The sequence below is a fragment of the Hemiscyllium ocellatum genome, chromosome 3, assembly GCF_020745735.1.
Source record: "Hemiscyllium ocellatum isolate sHemOce1 chromosome 3, sHemOce1.pat.X.cur, whole genome shotgun sequence".
Classification (NCBI taxonomy): Eukaryota; Metazoa; Chordata; class Chondrichthyes; order Orectolobiformes; family Hemiscylliidae; genus Hemiscyllium; species Hemiscyllium ocellatum.
Window position 1 is genome coordinate 59,204,865 of NC_083403.1, and position 15,767 is coordinate 59,220,631.

Consider the following 15,767-nt stretch of genomic DNA (forward strand, 5'->3'; position numbering starts at 1 on the left):
GATGGATGGTAACATCATTATCTACAAGTTCCCCTCCAAGCCACACACCAGCCTGACTTGAAATTATAATGCCAGCCCTTCAGTGTTGCTGATCAATGGTCAATGACACAGTTTTACCTCCATGACAATTCACCATTAGCATGCTGTAACCTGAGTTGTATCTGTGTCTACTCCTAAACTGGATTGTGGAAAAGGAGAGGCACAGAGCTTGTGATAAATGTATAAAGTTTTAAATTTACTGTAAACATCGATGCTTGCAGAGGAAAGTAAAGCACTGTTATTTTAATGAAAGGACACCTTCTGTGGTGGATAATTAGTAATATTTCCTAGAAAGCTAGAAGATATGAACACATGATACATACAAAGAATTCGAAATGCTAATTATGTGGTAAGTAAACATGAACATGGATCCAGAAGAACTTAACCAGATCAGAACAAACGTGGGTGGACCTAATGACTGACTTTGCTCTTTCAGCAAGTCAGAAGCTGAAGGCGTAGCCTTTCGAATTGAAGGGCATGATGTCTCTAACTCTTTTAGATTATTTTGGATTTTGTATCGACATTGCTCCATAAACTAGAATTGCATCAAATATCAAGAGGCCTGTGCAACCAGATGCCTCAGCAGCTCAAACATAAGTAACCAAGTGGCTTCCTAAAGAGACAGATAAAATTCGCATTCCTTACTCAACAGAAAGGGATACACTGAAACGATCTCCACTGTGCAGAGTAGGCGGCATGGAAAAGTGAAACAAAGCAGACAAAAGAGCCATTGATCTTGACCATAAACTATTCCCTAATCCTGAGGAACACGGAAAGATTACTCAGCCATTCAAGTGGGCTGCTTTAAAAAGGATTTATGGGTGTAATTTTGGTCAAAGGCAGAAATTAGATGCTAAAAGCAATTTTTTAAAAATGTCTAGATGATAACCAGTATTTAAACTAAAACTAAGTCTAATTGATGGTTAGTTATGATGTAAAATTTCCTACAAATATTAGAACTGACAACTGAAAATGTAACCATTCAAATGCCAATCAGACATAAATTCCCTATGTCAGTATGTGTACCCTAAAGTCACCCACTTTGACTGAAAATGCACAGAATAGGAGCGAAGACAATATAAAGACAGTCACGATCATGATTGCAACCAAAAGCAGACAGGACTGGAAAGATAAATGGCCAACAGGTGGGGCCGCCAGCATTCCTGACTCCATTTCTGCCCATGGTCGTCTTCACAAGGACAGAACAGGGAAGATATCCTGGAACTCTTCTGTTCCTGTGAAAGAGGCTCATTGATAACTTACCCCTGTGAGTCTTTTGAATTTTCCTGGAGACATCTGGGCTTTAGCAGCTGTAGGGTTTTACACCAGATTTACAGCATTTGTGAATCTGGTTTGTAAGTTTAAGAGGCCAGTGAAGTTGTTTAGTCTTCTTCACAGTTCATCAGTAAATGTTGTAGCTGTGTTGGGAAGGTAAGTGATGACTGCTGTGATTGTAGCTACAAAGATTAGATTAGATTACTTACAGTGTGGAAACAGGCCGACCCGCCGAAGCGCAACCCACCCATATCCCTACATTTACCCATTACCTAACACTATGGGCAATTTAGCATGGCCAATTCACCTGACCCGCACATCTTTGGACTGTGGGAGGAAACCGGAGCACCCGGAGGAAACCCACGCAGACACGGGGAGAACATGCAAACTCCACACAGTCAGTCGCCTGAGTCAGGAATTGAACCCGGCTCTCAGGCGCTGTGAGGCAGCAATGCCAACCACTGTGCCACCGTGCTACCCGTACAGCTACTCATTAAGCAATACATTTGTCAGGTCATTACATTTGCTCACAGGCAAGTAAATGCTCAACACCACAAATGTAGAAATGTCTTGAAATGAGTCAAGAAGGTTAACCTAAACACTTTTTTCTCATTCATGCGACAGGACATCACTGGCTGGGTCAGCATTTATTGTTCTTTCCTAGTTATCATTGAGAAAGCTGCCTTCTTCAACCACTGCAAACATTTGGTGCAGGTGGAACCATGATGATGTCAGGGAGGGGATTCCAGGATTTCAACCCAGTGACACAGAAGGAACAATGATTTATTTCTGATTCAGGATGGTGAGTGCCTTGGAAGGGTATGTGCGGGTAGATGGTGGTGCTTCGTATATCTGCTACTTTGTCCTTCATGGTGTTAGTGGTTGGGGCTTGGAAGATGCTATCAAAGGATCATTGGTGAATTTCTGCTGTGCATCTTGCAAATGGTACACGCTGCCGTTCCTTAGCGTCAGTGGTGGAGGGAATGGTTGCTTGTGTGTGTAATGCTAATCAAGCAGGCTGCTTTGCCCTGAATGGTGTCGAGCTTCTTGAGTGTTGTTGGAACTGCATCTATCTAGGCAAGCAGGGAGTATTCCATCACACATCTGACTTGCATTATAGTAGATGTTGGACAGTCTTTTGGGAGTCAGGTAGTAAGCAATGCATTGCAAAATTCCTAGACTCTAACCTGTTCTCATAGCCACAGTGTTTATATGGTTAGCCCAGCTCAGTACCTGGTCAATGATAATCCCCAAGTTATTGATAGTGGGTGACTCAGCAATGGTATGCCATTGAATGTTAAGGGATGGTTAGATTCTTTCTTGTTGAACAAAGGTCATGGCCCAGAACTTTTATGGAGCAAAATATTATCTGCTACCTTCCTGCCCAAACTTCGATAGTGTCAAATTTTCCTGTATTTCAGGACTATTTCAGATCTGAGGAATCATGAATGGTGCCATACATTGTACAGTTATCAGCGATCATCCCCACTTCTGACCTTTTGATGGAGGGAAGGCCATTGATGAAGCAGCTGAAGGTAGTTGGGCCTAGGACACTACCTGGAGAAACTCCTGCCAAGATGTCCTGGAAATGAGATGACTGACCTCCGACAACCACAACTGTCATTCATTTTGCTAGGCACGTCTCCAAACAGCAGAGAGCTTTTGTCCCCCATTCTCATTGATTCCAGGTTTGCTAGAAAACTTTAATGCCACACTTGGCGAAACTTGACCTTGATGTCAAGGTCAGTCATTGTCATCTCACCTCTGAAGTTCAGCTCTTTTGTCCATGTTTGAACCAAAGCGGTGATGAGGTCAGGAGCTGAAAGGTCTTGGCAAAACCCAAACTGAGAGTCCGTTAGATAATAGTGTTTTAGCTAAATTGGAACACCAGGCTAGGGAATCTGCAGAGCCTGAAGCATGTGTCAGTACTGTTGCTAGAATGCTGTCAGGGCCCATAGTCTTTACAGTATCCAGTATCTCAAGCTATTTCTTGGTACAACGTGGAAGAAAACTGTTTGAATGTCTTTGCAAATACTAAAAGGGAGTATTTTGCACTAATGTGTTGGGCTTCTCTATCAGTGAGGAGATACTTATCGAGCTTCCTTCTCAATGAGCTTTTTAGTTGTCCATCACCATTCAAAACTGGATGCTGTCGGACTTCAGAGCTTAGATTTGAAATGTTTATTATAGGATTGTGTAGTTTTAGCACTTGCTTGTGCTCTTTGACATACAAATAGTCATGTGTTGGAGCTTCACCAGGTTGACCCCTCATTTTTAGGTATACCTGGTTTTGCTCCTGGAATACTCTCCCACATTCTTCATTGAGCAAAGATTGGTCCACTGGTTTGATCATAATTGTAGAGTGGCCATGTCAAGTCTGGCCATGAGGTTAGGGGGTGTTTTTGAGCACAATGTAGTGTACATTACAAACTATTGAAAGAGTGACCTATACGATAACCTAATGTAAATGTTTAATCATATCTCATTTATGCTTTGTACGCAGGCAAAACCACTTTGGAGACAGTTTGCCTGATTAAGGAGTTTGTGTATTCCAGGAGGCAATGCAACTGCTGAGTCACTTTGCAAGAGCTTGATATTGTTTAGAAAAATGCTTTGAAGTTACACTCTCTTCTCAACTCGAATTCATTCTCCTGCATCCTTTCTATTCCCTAAGGCCATTTCTCAATTTCTGTCTTTCTTTGAACCCATTGCAGATTTCAAAAACTTCTTGAATTCTGATTGTTGCAAGCATACCAGTCTTAGTCATCGGTGATGGCAGATGGGTAGATCACAGAATATGATAGTGGAGTGAGTCAGGGTCTATTACTACAGTGGGAAACCCAAAGTGCCTGGGAGTTGCAAGAAGTAATGGCCTGGAAGAATTGTGCCACATTCTAGTGATCTCCCAGGAGCCATATTCTGGAAATCTTCATGCCTACGTCCATTCAAAAAATCCATTACACAGTACTGCCACTGTTAAAACTACTCAGTTCACCCATGCTAATCAATAACACATGAACCCATTTCTAACTATTAAGTTAGAAATACATTCGTTATATAGTCCTTGTCACATGAGAGATAAACATTGATATTTCACTCAGCGAGAATAAGATGCTCTCTGAAGGGAGACTGCAGTGGGAAATGGCATCACAATTTACTGACCTGCTGGCAGTATGTTTTTCCATCTCTGAAGCCCTTAGGTTTTCCTCAAATCTTGTTTTAAAGAAATTTTACCTTTTCCACCAGCAAGGAAAAAAATAACGTGAAATATTGAGGACCTATGTTCAATGCAAAATTTTGAATTTCCCCAGTGAAAATAATTAGCACAGGTGGTAAATTAATCCTTTGATGCTTTTTGTGACTGTCCCAAGGTACACTGGGCTGTATGGGCTTGATTAATAACAGTGGAGGGCACAGTCAGCACAGGACCCAGATTGAATTTCCTTGTAGTGTGCCTCAGAGCTAGATGATACTGGGCAAGAAGGGCTGATCCAGAACCAAACAAGCAACAATGATATGTAATGCAGCTATGCTCTGATTTTAAACCTGTTCATGGAAGCATTCTGAATAGTCATTTCAGCTGCTTTAACTGAGGATTTTGATAGAAAGTGCTGAACTTTCTTCAAGGGCAGGTAGGGCCAAACTTCTGGCTACTGCCCCAATTCTCAGCTTGCCACCACGTCATTGAGATCTTCCTGGAGGCATTTTGGTGTGTTACTTTGGGCAAAGGATGTCTGATTGTCCAATGCCTACAAATATGATTGCTTATTTCTTTGGACTTGAGTTTGGGTTTGCAATCTATGTGTAGGTCATAACTTGAACTAAGACCTTCAGTCATATTAGAGGTGTACTTTACCAAGCCAAACCAGTTGGCATAAACTGACCTAACCAAACAAAGAAGCAATCCTGATATTTGAGCAACTTCTCCCAGGATTTCTCATCCCAAAACTAGTTTAATACCAATACTTCGAAAATGCTTCCTTGGTTTGGACTTAGTAAAGAAGATTTTTCATAGAAAGAAAATAAACAGTAATTTCGCAGCCCAGAACTTCAATCTTGCCAAATACCATTGCTGAAGGTATTTTGCACCAGTCAGGACAAATTCCAAAAAATGCCAAATTAACTTGATCACAATAATTTATATTCGATGAGAAACAGTGCTGATTTGTTAGCATACTGACACACTGATTGGCCAACTCATTGGCATGGAGAAAGAGAAGGAACTATAGACTTCTTTAGCTTTAAGTAAAGGTGCAAGGCTTATGCAGGTCCTTTTGGTTTGCAGGCAACAGGTTATAGAATCATGGAATTTGACATCATGAAGAGAGGACTTTTGGCTCATCATATCCACACTGGTCATTTTTCCATCATTTGATACATAGCCTTTTAGATATTTTCAATTTCCTGTTCAGACATGTTACAAGACATCTGGGGCAGGTTGGACATGAAACAATACCTTCTAGCCTAGAGGTAGTGACATTCCCATTGCTCCAGTATAAGAAATAAGGATAGTTGTGGATCCCAATAATTTTGGCCAATATGGACTTTGAAATCACAACTTTGGCATTATTTGTACCACTCCAACCATCTTAGCTAACTGGTCACCATCAAACAGCAATGCTTACAACTAACAGCAGCTACTGTGGGGCACGAACCAGATCCCTGAGATTAAGAAGACTTGTATATTATGATGCTTCAAATGATTATGTAAATACTTATTTGGTGTTGTGATGCTTTCTGCCCCTGGTACAGGTAATGAGTTTCAGATATCTGCTACCCACTGGGTGAAAAACTCTTTATTGTGATCATAAATTATTGTGAACAAACTTCTTCCTTTCTTTTATATTAAATATACCTTAAATAGCAGCACGGTGACTCAGTAGTTAGTACTGTTGCCTCATAGTAACAAGGACCCAGGCTCAACCCAAGGCTGACTGTCTGTGTGGAGACATTCTCTCCGTGTTTGTGTGAGTTTCCTCCCACAGTCCAAATATGTGCAGGTTAGGTGGATCAGCCTTGCTAAATTGCCCTTGGTATCCAGGGATGTGCAGGCTAGGAGAGTTAACTATGGTAAATATAGAATTCTCAGGAAAGGTCACTGGACCCAAAACATTAACCTTAATTTCTCTTCACAGATGCCTCCAGACCTGATGGGAGCTTTTCCAGCGACTTCTGTTTCTGTTTATGGTTGTAACCATAGTATTTCAGGGATAGTGTGAGGAGGTGGGTCTGGGTGGGGTGCTTTTTGGAGGGTCAGATGTAAAGTCGATAAGCAGAATTGCCTGTTTCCATCCTGTAGGGATTCTACAATATCCTGATTGATATTGGTGCCCCATTAAGGGGAAAACATTACTTCTAATTATCCTATCTAGATGCCCCATAATTTTGTTCACTTTGTTCAGTTTGTCCCTCTGCTTTCTGCTCTTAGGAAACCAATCCTAGCCTATCTAATCTCTTTTCATAACTGAAACACTCCAGCTCAGCTAACAATTTGGTGAATGCCCTCTGAACCCTTGTCAATGAGAGAATGCTGCTCTGGCATGATTAAATATGTCGCATTCTGAGGATTGTTTGTTTAGCTAAGAGCACACTGTGAGTTCCCTAACATGTTAGTGTGTGGACTAGTATGCAGTGAAGATCACAGCTATTTAAAAATCCCTGAACTGTAGGTAACAAAAAAGGAAAATGTTCTCTCTCAGTCTGAGTGCTCCTAGTCATCCACTACCAAAAAGAAGTAGACCAAAGGAGTTTAAATCAACCTGCAGAGCCAAGTGTCTCAAAACTTGGTCTGCAGCCAAAGTCAATGTTACTGGTATCACTAACTGCAATAGCCCCCTCATTCAAACATGCACTCTTCACAAACAATTCAAAGACTGGCTCATATTCCTTATAGAACTTTTATCTTTCAGAGCTTACCTCTTATTTCTGATCTGTGTGTATGTATCTTCTATTATTATTTCTTCTTGCTTTCAACGTTATTATTTCTCGCCTTTGATACTATTATTTCTTCTTGCCTTCAATAATTAATAAACTTACTTCTTTCATCAATTCACGAAAGCCTAGTTAAATAAACTCTTTTTAAAACAGAAGTTCATTTGGGTCTTGGAAATAAGTATTTACAAAGGACATGATCCTTTTAAAATTAAACACTGTAACCAACTGATGAATCAGCTGAATAACTCAGGACAGCCTCTTCCCCAATTTTACCTGGGAGCTCAACAATTTGAGGAATTCTGTCTAACTGCAGCAAATTGGGGAAACTTCCCAAGGGACTGTTCATAAAACGGGTCACCCACAATCCCATTGGGAAGGTAGTTTCAGAACCCAATGACAGTAAAGGAGTGGCGATATAGTACAAAAACAGGCATGTATGTACTGCCTTGCCATTTGAGGTGGTGAAGTCAGGGGTTTGTAAGATGAACGTGGGGAAGCCTTCATTAGATACTGCAGTGCGGTAGATGGAACACATTGCTGTCACTGTGCTTTGGTGGCGGTGGAAATGCACAGCCTGTAATTAAGCAGCTGCTTTGTCCTGGATGAGATCAAGCTTCTGGAATTTTGATGGAGCTGCATTTATCTAGGGAAATTGGGAATGGTCCAACACACTCCTGACTTACACCTTGTGGATGACAAGTAGGCTTTGGGAGTTGGAAGGTGAACTCCTTGCCACATAATTCCTAGTCAGTGACCTGCTATTTTATCCAATGTATTTATATAACTAGTCCTGTTCAGCTTCTGCTCAATGACAATCTTCATACAGTTGATAATGGCAGATTTAGTGATGGAACTGCATCTGAATGTCAAGGATCAATTGTCTCTTGTTGGAGATACTCATTGCTTGGAACTTGTGTCCTGTAAGCATTACTTATCCCTTCTCTAAGTCTGGATGTTGTGAGGTTTTCTTGCATATGGACATGGACTGCTTCAGCATCTGAGGAGTTGTGAATGGTGCTGAACATGGTTCACTGATGCTTGTACACCACCACTTCCAACTTTACAGTGGAGGGAAGGTCACTGATGAAGTAGCTGAAGATGATTAGACCTAGGACACTACCCTGAGGAACTCCTGCGAAATGTTCTGGAGCTGTGAGGATTAACTCCAACAACCACAACCATTGCCCTTTGAACGAGGTATAACTCCAATTAGCAGAGAGCATTGCCCAGTTCCCATTTACTCGAATTTTGCTCAGGCTCCTTGATGCTATACTTCATCAATCATGGCCTAGATGTCAAAAGCAGCCAGTCTCAGCTCACCTTTGGAATTCAGCTCTTCTGTCCATCTATGAGCTAAGGGTATAATAAAGTCTGAAGCTGACTGGACTTGCAGAACACAAACTATCTGTTAACAGATTATCACTAAGATAGGGCTGCTAGATAGCAATGTTAACAAACCCTTTTATGATTTTTTTTGATGACTTCGCTCGACCTATAGGCATGCATTGTCCTGGTTCTTGTGTAGAGAGAACATACCAGCATTGTTGCTCGATTAGAATGACTTGGGGCTAGGGGTATAGTTAATGTTTGGAGCACATGCACACCAAGGTCCTCTGATCCTTGGTGCTTCCCAGGTCCTACCCTCTGTTAGTTGTTTTATGGCCCACTATTGTTCATAACTGAATATAACATCATTGCACAGCTTTTCTGTTGGTTGTGAGACCACTTAGCCCTGTATATTGCTTGCTGCTTTCACTGTTTGGCACACAATTAATCCTTTATTATCATGTCACAGATTGAAACCGCATTTTTAGCTGTGCCTGATTTTGCTTCTGGCATGGCCTCTTGTACTCTTTATTGACTGAGGGTTAAGGTCACGACTGGATTATATTGGTAGAGTGCATGATATGTTGCGCCAAGATAATCATAAAGTAATAGAGTCATATAGATGTACGGCATGGAAACAGACCCTTTGGTCCAACCTGTCCATGCTAACCAGATATCACAACCCAATCTAGTCCCACTTGCCAGCACCCGGCCCATAATCCTCCAAACCCTTCCAATTCATTGACCCATCCAAATGCCTTTTAAATGTTGCAATTGTAGCAGCCTCCACACTTCCTCTGGCAGCTGATTCCATACAATTACTGCCCTCTGCGTGATAAAATTCAGGTCTCTTTTATATCTTTCCCTTCTCACCTTAAACCTATGCCCTCTAGTTCTGGACTCCCCCATCCCAGGGAAAAAACTTTGCCTGTTTATCCTATCTATAACCTCATGATTTTATAAACCTCTATAAGGTCAGCCCTCAGCCTCCAAGCCTCCAGGAAAAACAGCACCAACCTGTTCTGCCTCTCCCTATAGCTCAAATCTTATAACCCTGGCAACATCTTTGTAAATCTTTTCTCAACCCTTTCAAGTTTCACAACATCTTTCCAATAGGAAGGAGACCAGACTTGCATGCAATGTTCCAAACAGTAGCCTAACCAATGTCCTGTACAGTCGCAACATGACCTCCCGACTCCTGTACTCAGTACTCTGACCAATAAAGGAAAGCATACCAAATGCCTTCTTCACTATCCTATCTACCTGCAACTCCACTTTCAAGGAGCTATGAACCTGCACTTCAAGGTCTCTTTGTTCAGCAACACTCCCTAGGACCTTACCATTAAGTGTATAAGTCCTGTGAAGATTTGCTTTCCCAAAATGCAGCACCTCGCATTTATCTGAATTGAACTCCAACTGCCAGTTCTCAGCCTATTGGCCCATCTGACCAAGATCCTGTTGTAATCTAAGATAACCTTCTTCGCTGTCCACTACACCTCCAAATTTGGTGTCATCTGTAAACTTACTAACTGTACCTCTTACGCTTACATCCAAATCATTTATGTAAATAACAAAAAGTAGCGGACCCAGCATTGATCCTTGTGGCACTCCACTTGTCACAGGCCTCCAGTCTGAAAAACAACCCTCCACCACCACCCTCTGTCTTCTACATTTGAGCCAGTTTTGTATCCAAACTGCTAGTTCTCCCTGGACTCCACGAGATCTAACCTTGCTAACCAGTCTCCCATGGGGAACATTATCGAACGCCTGACTGAAGTCCATAGAGAGCGCATCTAAAGCTCTGCCCTCATCAATCTTCTTTGTTGCTTCTTCACAAAACTCAATCATGTTTGTGAGACATGATTTGATTGATTACAATTCTTATGGACCACAGCATCTCATAGATGCCTGGTTTTGAAGGGTCAGGGGTTTGGTATTTAGCAGGAGTTTACTTGTCTCTGTTTAATCAAATGCTATGAGATGTCATGGGGTGTGGATGCAATGTTGAAGATTCCTTGGTCAACTCCTTCCTGACTGTATAAAACTCTGCTGCAATCTCTAGTGGGTCTGTCCTGCCCAATTGGGCAAGATATACCCAGAGATGATGATGGTAATGCTAGGGACGAGGTTTGTGAGGTACAATTCTATGAGTATGCTTATGCCAGGTTGTTCCATGACTTGTCTCTGGGACAGTTCTCCTGATTTTGGTACGAGGCTCCAGATGTTGATAAGGAGGACTTTGTAGGGTGTATTTGCCATTGTTATTTCCCATGTCTAGGTCAATGGCAAGTGGTTAGAGAGTTATAGAATTCTTATAGCGCAGAAGGAGGTCATTCAGCCCTTCACATTTGCACTAGCTCTCTCTCAGTATTTTAACTTAGTGTCAATCTTTCACATTTTCTTTGTGACCTTGCATATTGTTTTGATTTAAACTGTGATCTGGTGCCTCTTGAGTGCTTCAAGTGAGCTGCCTTTAACATGTTTCCAGGCAGTGCAATCCATCCCCTCATCACTCACTGTGTGAAAAAGGTTTTTCTCACTTGCCTATGGTTCTTTTTCAAAACAATTGCAATCTATGATTTCTGATTCTCAATCATATCTATACTAAACAGGTCCATCATAGTCTGTTTGATTTTATTTTCTTTACATTTGCTCGCAGTTTGATACACCTGAATATTTGCCAGGTCATTTGAGAGGCCCTATCATTGTGGATCTACAGTCATATGTCAACTTGAGCAGATAAGGATGGCAGATCTCCTTCTCCAAAGGTATTAGTGAACCAGGTGGGTTTTTATGGCAATCAAAAGTAGTTACATGATTGCCAATAAGTTCGTTTTTAACTCCATATTTAATTGAATTCGAAATTTATCCAGAACATTAGCCTGGAGTTCTCGATTACTAGTCCAGTAATATTACCATTATGCTATGATCACTGAAATTCACAAATAAGACTGATCAACTTTGTGGTAGGCAGAAAATATTTTTGGATGGTTGGTCGTAAGTGGAAGAAAACATTATTGCAGGCCTTCGGTCATTACTTTCACCTTCACAAAAGCTATATATATAAAAAAATGTTGGTAATAAAGTCTTGTTTTTCATTGCTCATGCAAAATTATCATCACATTTACATATATTCTCTTTGTTTAATAGATCAACATCCATAGTTGAATTAGGCAGCAAAAACATCTCGCTATTTATAAGGCTTGTCTTATAAAGCCTTATTGAGCACAACAACTAGTTTCCATCTTTCCAATGACTCTTTCCCTGTTCAGAAACCAGCATCCCACTGCAGAAGGACACAGTTTTTTTTCATTGAACCCACCAGTAAATTAGCAAAATACCCAATTCACAAATTACAAACATGGCCCATCAGGATAGTGTGAGAATAACACAAAATCAAAACCAAATATGGAAGGGAAACTAAATCAAAATGGTGTTAGCAAGGAAATCTCTGAAAGCATTAAGGCTCCAAGAACTGTTCATAAGTTGTTACTGCACCCCTCTGGACCAGGTGGTACTTGAATCTGGGTCTCTTGGTTTCGAGGGCAGCAACACTCTCACTGCCCCCAAGAGCCCATTTAGAGATTGTTGTCTTCTCCTGGATGGTGTCAAGGTTCTTATTGTTGTTGGGGATAAACATATTCAGGAAAGTGGTGAACATCCCATATCACTCCTGACTCTCTCTGTTATTTGAGTACTGTAAGGTGATGGTGCTGTAATAGATCGGATATTTTATGCTCCACATCTTGAGACACTTCAATATGCAAATAGCTTGATTTGTTCTCTTTTATTTTAATTATTTTGCACAGTAAACTTCTGTTTTATTGTTAAATCCAAAACTGCTGCAATATATGTTTGTGTTTCAGTGAAAGATTAGCAACTTAAATTAAAAAGTACAAAATGTGATCTGTCAAGTCAAATTTCAGTCTGGGATCTGACTTGTTCAGTATAACCACCATCTGGGAACATAACACTTGTCAGTACAAATTGGAATATTGTCAAGATCATGCTGCAATTGGCTCTCGACTGCTTCAGTATTTAAGGAGTCGCGAAAGATACTGAACATTGTGCAGTCTTTGGTGAACATCCCCACTTCTGACCTTACTATGGAAGGACAGTCATTGATGAAACAACTGAAGACTGTTTGGTCGAGGACACTAAGCTGAGGTAAACAAAAACTGATTTCCCACATTTGAAATGACCAGTCTCCACCCATGGGGAGTTATCCTCTGAATCCCACTGACTCCAGTTTTGGTAGGGCACCTTGGTGACAAACACTATCAAATCCAGCCTTGGTGTCAAGGGCTGTCACCTCACCTCTGGAATTCAGGTCTTTTGTCTATGTTTGAACCAAGGCTGTAATGATGTCAGGAGCTAAGTAGTCTGGCAGAACCCAAACTGGGCATCACTGAACAGCTTATTATGAAACAGATGCTGCTTGATAGCACTGTTGATGACCTCTTCCATCTCTTTACTGATGATTGACAGTTGACTGCTGATGTAGTAATTGACCGGGTTGGATTTGTCCTGAATTTTGTGCACAGTACATACCTGGGTAATTTTTTTCATCATTGGGTAGGAGTCAGAGTTGTAGCTGCAGTAAAACAGCTTGGCTAGACACCGGCAAGTTGTACACTGCATGTCTTCAGTGCTATTTCTGAAATATCATCTGGGTCCATAAACAAGGCAGCTGCAAGGATTAAAAATCTCCAAACTCTAGGATTGGAAGTTTAACCAAAATCCAACAGTGGAAATGGGTAGATGACAAAAAGGACAGAATTTTGGAATATTTTGAACATGCATCTATGCAGAAATTAAGAAATATTCAAAGGCAGATTACAACCTCAGAATACTTCAAGAAGATTTATAAGGATGATGCCAGAACTGGAGGGTTTGATCTATAGGGAGAGGCTGAATAGGCTGGGGCTTTCTTCTCTGGAGCATTGGAGACTGAGGGGTGACCTTATAGAAGTTTTTAAAATCATGAAGGGCATGGATAGGATGAATAGACAAGATCTTTTTCCTAGGGTAGAGGAGTCCAAAACTACAGTGCATAGGTTTATGTGAGAGGGGAAGGAGTTAAAAAGAATCGGAGGGGCAACCTTTTTACTCAGAGGGTGGTGTGCATGCACCGTGCTGCCAGAGGAGCTGGTGGAGGCAGGTATAATTACAACATTTAAAAGGCATTTGGATGGCTCCTTGAATGGGAAGTGTTTCGAGGGCTATGGGCCAAATGGTGGCAATGGAACTAGATCAGTTTAGGATCTAGGGTCAGCACAATGAGTTGAACCGAAGGGTTTGTTTCCAGGCAGTATAATTCTATGACTCTAAAAGAGGCTGGAAAAGGATAAGACTCTAATAAGACTGGAAACAACACTCCAAAAGTAGGAAAAAAATATCGCAAGCATGTCAACAGGATTTCAAGAGCTAAATTATGAGGTGTGATTACTGGATTGTATTATCTAGATTTAATTAGTTAAAAATCACACAACACCAGGTTATAGTCCAACAGGTTTAATTGGAAGCACACTAGTTTTCGGAGCGACGCTCCTTCATCAGGTGATAGTGGAGGGCTCGATCGTAACACAGAATTATAGCAAAAATTTGCAGTGTGATGCAACTGAAATTATACATTGAAAAATTGATTGTCTGTTAAGCCTTTCATCTGTTAGAATACAGTGAAAGTTTCACTTCTTTCATGTGTAAATCACAAAACCTTTTTTTTAAATTGCATTCTCGGGTTAGCTGTTAACAATGGAGATAGCTAGACAATATGTTGAAGGTGTTAGCCCCCTGTGTTCTCTGTCTATGATCTGATGTTTAGATTAATTCTAATCTAAAAAGTGAGATAACAGAGTTTTACATAAATTCATGCAGTTTTTGAGCTCAGAGTTCTACATGAAAGTATGCAGTTTTTGAGCAAAATGCAATGTAACTCTGCAAGTACAAATTCACCCCACAAAATATATGTGTACATGTGGGTCTTTGTCTGTGTGTGCGCGGTTATGGGCACCACACAACAGACAGGAGGGTTCCCTCCCAGTTGGGGAACACTTCAGTGGTCCAGGACATTCAGCTTCGGACCTTTGGGTGACCATCCTTCAAGGTGAACTTCGGGACAGGCAGCAGAGGAAAATGGCCGAGCAGAGGCTGATAGCTCAGTTCGGTACCCATAGGGAAGGCCTCAATCGGGACCTTGGGTTCATGTCACATTACAGGTGATCACCATTGCAGTACACAAACACACTCTCACATACACACGGACACAGGTACACACAGATGAGCACATAGACACCCACACACACCCTTATAGACACACACACTCCCACACTCACACATGCACCCCCTCACAGACTTAAGACACTCTGCACTCACTACACACAGACACACACACACACTTTCTCACACTTACAATCCCCACCCCAGACAGACACACACAGACAGACAGACAAAGACCCACATGCACACATATATTTTGTGGGGTGAATTTGTACTTGCAGAGTTACATTGTACTTTGCTCAAAAACTGCATGCATTCGTGTAGAACTCTGAGCTCAAAAACCGCATGAATTTATGTAAAACTTTATTATATCACTTTTTAGATTAGAATTAATCTAAACATCAGGTCATAGACAGAGAACACAGGGGGCTAACACCTTCAACATATTGTCTAGCTATCACCATTGTTAACAGCTAACCCGAGAATGCAATTTAAAAAAAAGGTTTTGTGATTTACACATGAAAAAAGTGAAACTATCACTGTATTCTAACAGATGAAAGACTTAACAGACAATCAATTTTTCAATGTATAATTTCAGTTACATCACACTGTAAAGTTTTGCTATAAATTCTGTGTTATGATCGAGCCCTCCACTATCACCTGATGAAGGAGCATCGCTCCGAAAGCTAGTGTACTTCCAATTAAACCTGTTGGACTATAACCTGGTGTTGTGTGATTTTTAACTTTGTACACCCCAGTCCAACACCGGCATCTCCAAATCATAGATTTAATTAGGTTAAGAGATGATTTGTGGGAAGTTTTAAGATTTTAAGGGAAGCTAGATCGATGGAAGCTACTTTCACTACTCAGGGACTCAAGGTCAGAAGCTATAATCTAAAACCTAGAGCTTAAGAAATATTTAAAAATATTTTATCCACCAGAGGTTGGAGAAATTTGGAACTCTCTTCTGCAAA

General features: G+C 41.0%; 1 protein-coding gene across 1 annotated transcript in view; it reads right to left on the reverse strand.

The window, feature by feature from the left end:
- Positions 1-15,767, reverse strand: part of LOC132805722 (4-galactosyl-N-acetylglucosaminide 3-alpha-L-fucosyltransferase 9-like) — a 125,286-nt gene that overhangs the window by 43,337 nt on the left and 66,182 nt on the right. The window lies entirely within an intron of this gene.